At 35.3% G+C, this 7,580-nt stretch overlaps 1 pseudogene; it reads left to right on the forward strand.

Moving 5' to 3' along the window:
* The first annotated feature begins 7,173 nt into the window (after positions 1-7,173).
* LOC101635127 lies at positions 7,174-7,574 on the forward strand (annotated as a pseudogene).
* Positions 7,575-7,580: the final 6 nt, after the last annotated feature.

Below are 7,580 nucleotides of genomic sequence, written 5' to 3' on the forward strand. Positions count from 1 at the left end.
GAGTGTAAGTGATGGTCATAAATCACAGTGAGCATAATGAGGGAGTTTCCCATCATGCTTGCCACATAAAGCATGGAGGAGAGCACAAAAAGGAGAAGCTGTATCTTCCAGGAATTGGTGAGTCCTAAGAATACAAATTCTGAGACTGTATAGTGATTTGCTCCATCCATTGATTTATCAGCTGGAATGTTTCCAAATAAAGACAATGAAAAGAAACTAAAATAAGTATGTTAATAATCCTTACATTGTAATGATTAATTATTTAAAAAACATGCACACATGAAGACTGTATATTCTGTCAATTGTCCTCTTGTGTCCTAGAATTACTAAAAGGCATTTCTTTGTTATTTTCTAGGGTCGTTGAGTCATGCCACATGCAATTGCTCTATCACCACAGTCTCTAGGACTATTCAGCTGTAACAAAAGATGAAACAAATATGGGAAGATGGTAGATTCTGAATCATACACAATGATCTAACCAATGCTACCTCAAAGAAAAAGGGATGTGTGGGAGGAAACAACATATTTGTATACAAGGGTGGTATACAGGCGAAAGAGTACAATATAAAGAGAAAACCAGGTACAGTCTTATATCCCAGGATTCAATGATTCTGTTTTTAAATTGCTCATGAAAAAATTCTACAGTCAATGATTTATCCCATGTCTTAAGTGTATATTATCTCAGTCACATAGTTTGTCTCTTGTAGTCATTCTTGCTCCATCAACAACAATCTCATTTGCAATTCACACGAAGTCGCGGAAGCAAAGAACCTAATAACGGGCTTAAAAATAGTTCAAATACAGGACAAGACAAAGCAAGAATGGAATCGATACTGGTAGCACAGTGTATTAACACTGATATCCACATAAATATGAGTGATAAAAGCTTATAAGATGGTTGGCAAATAGGATTATTTTCAAGATGTGCAAAGCATGGAACAGAACATTGATTTGGGAAGAAAAAAGAAAAAAAAATTACACAAATCAGTTTACTTAATTTATTCAGTTTCTTCCCAACTCCCAGCTTGAACTTTTGTTTTTAACTATTAGAAATCTAAGTTATTGGCTAATGAAAAACAAATATAAGACCACAGTTTTTATGCAACCATCGGCTATCCTAGCTCCTCATCTCCTTTTAACCCTTCCAACCCTTTTATCTCTGCTTTCTTCTTTAGTCTTCCCAAGTATAGACAATACTAATTGTGAGTGTCCCCTAAACCTAATTCTGGGGGACGACATCTTTCTAGATATTACCCATATGATGCAGGGAATACCTTGTTACCATAATGATATATTTCTGTTCCTTGGCAAATAAGTATGTGTCTCAGTCACCCTGCTCCCACAGTGCTAAATATACTGCTAGAAGATGAAGGAGAAAAAAGAGGAGGGTGAGACATAAATAGGAGAGGGCTGCTAAAGTAAAGTTAAAGGAATGAAAGGAAAGGACAGAAAGGAACAATAGTTTCAACAGCAGCCAAAATACAAGGAAACTTCTACCTTCCAAGCTTCATGACATAATGACTAGTTTTATTTCATGTCATTTTTAAAGTAAAGGAAAAAATGTAGGGGTTTTTGCACCATATTTTAAAAGTTTCTGTAATAATGATGCAGTTTTAGTCCTGGAAACCTACAGAGTGCCTATATCACCCATATTACTGAGTACTTTCATATTTTCTGCTTTATAATTTACCTGTTTGGTAGTACAGGTAATTATAAAGTGGTTAAAAGAATGTATACCTTAACCATACACTATGTTTTATATCTCAATAAAGCTGGGTGATAAAAAATATTCCACTTTACTCAGGTGAATATACATTTACATTTAACACAGACATATACTAACTTACCCATGATTTCACAGCAAAAGACTTAAACACATTATTGCTGCAAGAGAAAGAGAACAGACAGTTGCTAGTAGGAGTAGAGAGGAAGCAAAATAAACCAAGTTCTTTTGCCAGGAATTTTCTGCAAATGCAAAGGGGTAATTTATTCTTAAATAGCTATAATAGTCAACAAAGATGAAAGAGTCTAGCTAAAAACAAGTTTTGGAATTCATCCAAAAGCTGAAGTCACAAAAAGGAAAACTTGCTTAAAAGATATGAGATAAAAACATAGTGGAAATTTAATGGAGGGTCTGCACATGGCCAAAAAGTAAACATGCCTACTTCTCATCATTACTGTAATTATATTACTATTTAATCTCTTTCACGTGCCATTGTCTAAACAGTTGCCAAACTCTTCCTTCTGTTATTTGCTGGTCGCCAGTTATTGCCTTCTCTGTCTGTTTCCTTGGAACCCAAGAAGATTCTTGCAGGGGAGAATACAGTCCCCCTCCCTTCTACCCATCTTACCACCATCAGTACCTCTTCTAGCAAAAGATCTATGACAGTGTTGTCATGCAGTCAGAGAAGTCCACATACTAAATTTTGTTCTGTCCACAATCTTTGCCCACATCCTCCCACCTACCCACACACAGGACAAGAAGCTATATACACCAATGCCATTTTGAGAGGAGTCTAACTAGCAGTACTACATATTATAGCCAAGCACTGCATTAGAGTTTTGGGATTCTCAAACTGAGATCATCTGGTCAAGGGAATAGTCTCAGAGGATTCTGAGGGAAAGAGAAAACAGGTGCATATTTTCTTACAAAAAGTAAGATTCATCTTTTTTTTTTAATATCCAGTTTCTTTATTTTATGATCCAGAAGAAGCCCTAGTGAGAAAAAAAAATATTTTCTACTTTTCAAATTTAAAAATTCTAAAGAGTACGGTAGAACAGTTATATAACTTAGACATACGCATACAACTCACTTTATGTGTTCAAAGTTCAAACAATTACAAGCAGCAAACACCAGTAAATAACAAGACAGATAATAAAGTCAAATGTGAACGCTTATATACAAATAGCTTAGAAGAGATACTGAGTCTAAACAGAAATAAGAGATGAAGACATCTTTCTGGAACCCTTTCCTCCTGACAAAACAACAGGATACCAGCCAAAATATTGATTAAGTATAGAAGCAACTGGTAAAAGTAAGATAATTCCAAAACAAACCCAGTGTTAAAAGGACAGAGAACTAATACACTGAAATTATCTAATTCAAAAGACAAAAACAAACAAAAAAAGAGTAGTGCAGGTGTCCTTTCAAATTAGTTTTTTCAGCGCTCCCTTCAGCAGCACATACACTCAACTTAGTTTTTTTGGCCCTTTTGGTAGAATCCTAGGAGTGAGTTGCTGCATCAGATGGTAGTTCCATTTTTAGTGTTTTGTGGACCTTCTGCAAGGCTGGACCAGTGTCTGGACCAGTTTATATTCCCACAACCAGTGTAATATGCTTCCTTTGTCTCCACATCCTCTCCAACATTCCTTGTTGCCAGTTGTTTTTGTTTTTTGTTTTTATTTTTGTTTTTTTAACATAGGTCATTATTACTGGAGTGCAGTGGTATCCCATTAAGGTTTTGATTTGCATTTCCCTGAGAGCTCATGTTGAACATTTTTCTCATGCCTGTTTGCATTTGTTTTTGAGAAGTGTCTTTTTAGGTCCCTTGCCTACTTTTTGACTGTGTGGTTGCTTTGTTTTTGTGGAATTCTGTGAGTTCTTTGAAGATTATTTTTTAATATTTATGCACTTTCTAGAACAATAGGGATATAGGCCAGACATACAGGAGTTCAGAGAATTTACCAGAGACAGAGTAGGAAGCATAACAGGCAGATTTACTGAAATACACTGTTGAGTGGAGCAGTGAGCAAGATAGGTCTCCTTGTAGCATATGTGGGTTAGCATTCCTGCCAGTGATATAACTCAGGCCATAGCAGAATAGCTCTAAGACTTAACACCTAGCTGGTCAGAGAGGCCTTCTTTATGTATCTTTGATATCAATCCCTTATTTGTTGTGTGGTGTACAAATATTTTCTCCCATTCAGTAGGGTGTATCTTTGTTTTGATTATTTTCTGTATAGAAGTTTTTTAGTTTGATATAGTGCCAGCTGCTTATTAGCTCCTCTATTTTTCTTGCTTCTGGAGAAGAATCATCAAGTGATGTTTCTGAGATTTACGTCATGGAGTGTTTTGCCTATGTTTTCTTCTATATATTTTATGATGTCAGTTCTTATATTCAAGTCTTTATCCATTTGTATTGAACTTTGTATATGGTTTGAGATAGTAGTCTAATTTCAATTTTTTGCATGTTGCAGTCCAGCTTTCCCAGCATATATTGAAGAGGTTTCCCTTATTCCAGTGTATATTCTTTGTTTCCTTGTTGCATATTAATTTACCCTATATGTGTGGTTTTATTGCTGGGCTTTCAATTTGATCTCATTGTTCTGTGTTCTTTTTTTTTTTTCCAACAGTATGCTATTTTTTTATGATAATGGCTTTGTAGTGTTGTTTAATGTCAGGGGATGTAATATCTCCTCATTCCCACTTTAAGTCAGGAGAGCTTGCACTATTTGGGTCTTTTGCTTCCCTATAAATTTCAATATTTGTTCTATTTCTTTCCAGAATGTCACAGATTTTTATTTGAATTGAATTGAATTGAATTTGCTTTTAGTGGGTATGATGACTGTTATATTAATTCTTCAGATCCATGAGCAGGGAATATCTTTTCATTTCTTTCTGTTTTCTTCTATTTATTTTAACTTCTATAGTTTTTATTGTATAGATCTTGCACCTCCTCTGTTAGATTTATTCACAGGTATTTATCTTTTTTTTTTTTTAAGATTTATTTATTTGTGCATACAGAACTGGGGTACAGGCTAGAGGCTCAGGGGCGGCGAGAGGCTTCACCAGAGACAGTGGGGTTCAGAACAGGCAGATCCACGAAGTACACTGCTGAGGGGAGCAGTAGGCGGGTCAGGAGAGGTATGCCACGCCATGCGGTCACCTCCGGGGCAGGCGGGAATGGAACTCATGTGGAAGTGGCTTTAGCTTCTTAGTGCTGTGCTTTAACCCACTGCGCACCAGGGAGAGCCTATTCACAGGTATTTATCTTTTTAATTGTTAAGTGGGATGGTTTTCTTAATTGCTTCCTCCTGAGACTGGCTGTTTACTTATAGAAATGCTACTAATTTTTCTGTGTTAATTTTGTAGTCAACTACTTGAAGAAATAGGTGTATTGCCTTAGTTTTCCATGGACTTTTTGGGGGGTTCTCTCTATATCTCTATCATCTGGAATAATAATAGTTTTACTTCTTTCCCAAGTTGGATTCCTTTTATTAGATTCTCTTGCATAATTGCTGTAATGGAGTAGCCTTTCTGTATTAGATTGGAAAGCTTTGGAGAGAGTGGACATCCTTGTCATTGTAGATCTTAATGGGAAGACTTCCCTGTTTTCACCATTGAGAATTGTTTTACTTCTTTGATTGAATTTACTCTTAAGTTTATGAATTTTTATTATATTTTAAATTGAGATCATTTAATTTTTTCCATAATTCATTGTTAGCATATTGAAATGTAAGTGAATTTTTTTGTTGGTTTTGTATCCTACCACTTAAGTGAATACATTTATTCAGTGTTGGTGAAATCTTTGAAATTTTCAACATATATAACATTACAAATGCAAACAGAACAATTTACTACTGTTTGTTCATATTCAAATCCATTGATTTCTTTTTATTGCTTAACTGTTAACACTGCTGCTATGTTGTGTATGATTCTCATATGTGTGTATCATTATGTTCAGGTATATCCCTAATATAACCCAATTTGGTGAGTATTTGTATCCTGAAATGATATAGTATTTATTGTTATTTTTGCATCTGCTGAGATGATCATATGACATTTATCTTTCATCCTATTAGTATGGTCCATTTACTGATTTGTGTATATATGAATGCATCCTATTATATTCCTTAAAATATATATGTATTGACTCAACAATATATAAGTAAAGCTATAATATATATTCTCATTTAGGAATTGCTTTCTAAATGAGAAAGCAATGATGATTACTGAAATGAAAGAAGACATATAAATGTAATCATTTAACCAGATAAACTTGAAAACCATATTTTACATAAATATTTCCAGTTATTCACTTATGCTAATATGTTTTTTTCAAGGAAGAAATTGTTCAGGAAAGCTATAAAACTTCTCAGTATTCCTGTTATAATTAAAGTGATCAACATTAATTTTTAAGATTTTTCTTACTAGTCAGAACTCATTAGCACCAGTTTGCTTATTCTTTGCAGTCTGACAAAGTACAGTTTAATTCAATTCAAATACATTAAAAATACATCAGAATATGGTATCTGCATTTTGGATTTTCTCCAAGACCTCCCTATCTCTCTAGCCAGTCTCTAATTTAGGGTAAACATCATTTATATTGTTTTGTTTTTCCTCTGAATTTACTGGATATACCATGAGATAAGGAAAAGGAAATTTTACAGTTACTGGGTAAGCCAGAAAGGTAATATGTGAAAACTGTAATTTTCCATGCCTAAACTTTTATCAGTCTATATCTAAAAGCATTTTAGGAATTGCTAAAATGAAATATGAGCAATAAATCCTGAGAAGTAATAAATCCTAGGGAGCAAAACCAAATCACAAGCAATGAACATATTAAAGTATCACTGGCTAATCATGCAAAAATGTCACAGGACTGCTGAAAATGGATACACTGTGCCACCACCCAATTCTAAGTTCACAAACATCTTCTAATCCACACCAAAATATAAACCTCAACTGAAATTTTTAGGAAATGATTAGTATAGTAGTCTTGAATAAAGTGCTTGACATTACCTCTAACTAGTCTCAATTTACATTTATTTATTGTGGCAAATAAAAATTAAGAGCCTGAAAATGATGTTGTATTAATAAATCCAATACAGCAACAGAACTAAAAAGATCAAAGATTGGTAGTTCAGGGGAAAGGTGGAGTTAAGGAAAATTTATTAAGCCAAAGGCCCATAATCTTACTGTCAGTCCTAGGAAACAAAGTCTCTGAATTTTGCTGATTGGCTGCCAATCTGCGCTATCCCAGGTGAGATAGATCTTGGTGGTTTATTACTGGTGAGATCAAAGTATCTTGGTTGTGTCATTCAGTCAGGTCTCTATAGGGTTTTTTTTTTTTTTTTTTGACTAGGTGTCCAAGATAGGGAGGTTAAAAGATCTCTTAAAAGCTTTTTCCCTCTCAGCGCTGGGCGCTCCGCTGCGGAATAGCTTGGATATCGACCCACAGCATGGGTTTTGGAGACTTGAAAAGCCCAGCAGGCCTCCAAGTGCTTAACGATTACCTAGCGGACAAAAGTTACATCCAGGGGTATGTGCCCTCGCAAGCAGACGTGGCAGTATTTGAAGCAGTTTCCGGATCACCACCTGCCGACCTGTACCATCAAGTCTTTCGAAAAAGAAAAAGCAAGTCTGCCGGGAGTGAAGAAAGCTTTGGGCAAGTATGGCCCTGCTAATGTGGAAGACAGCAGGAAGTGGCGCTACAGATAGTAAAGATGATGATGACATTGATCTCTTTGGATCTGAGGATGAGGAGGAAAGTGAAGAAGCTAAGAGGCTAAGAGAAGAACGTCTTGCACAGTATGAGTCAAAGAAAGCCAAAAAGCCTGCACTTGTTGCCAAGTCTTCC

The sequence above is a fragment of the Condylura cristata genome, unplaced genomic scaffold (genome assembly GCF_000260355.1).
Source record: "Condylura cristata isolate star-nosed mole 26May11 unplaced genomic scaffold, ConCri1.0 scaffold00114, whole genome shotgun sequence".
Classification (NCBI taxonomy): Eukaryota; Metazoa; Chordata; class Mammalia; order Eulipotyphla; family Talpidae; genus Condylura; species Condylura cristata.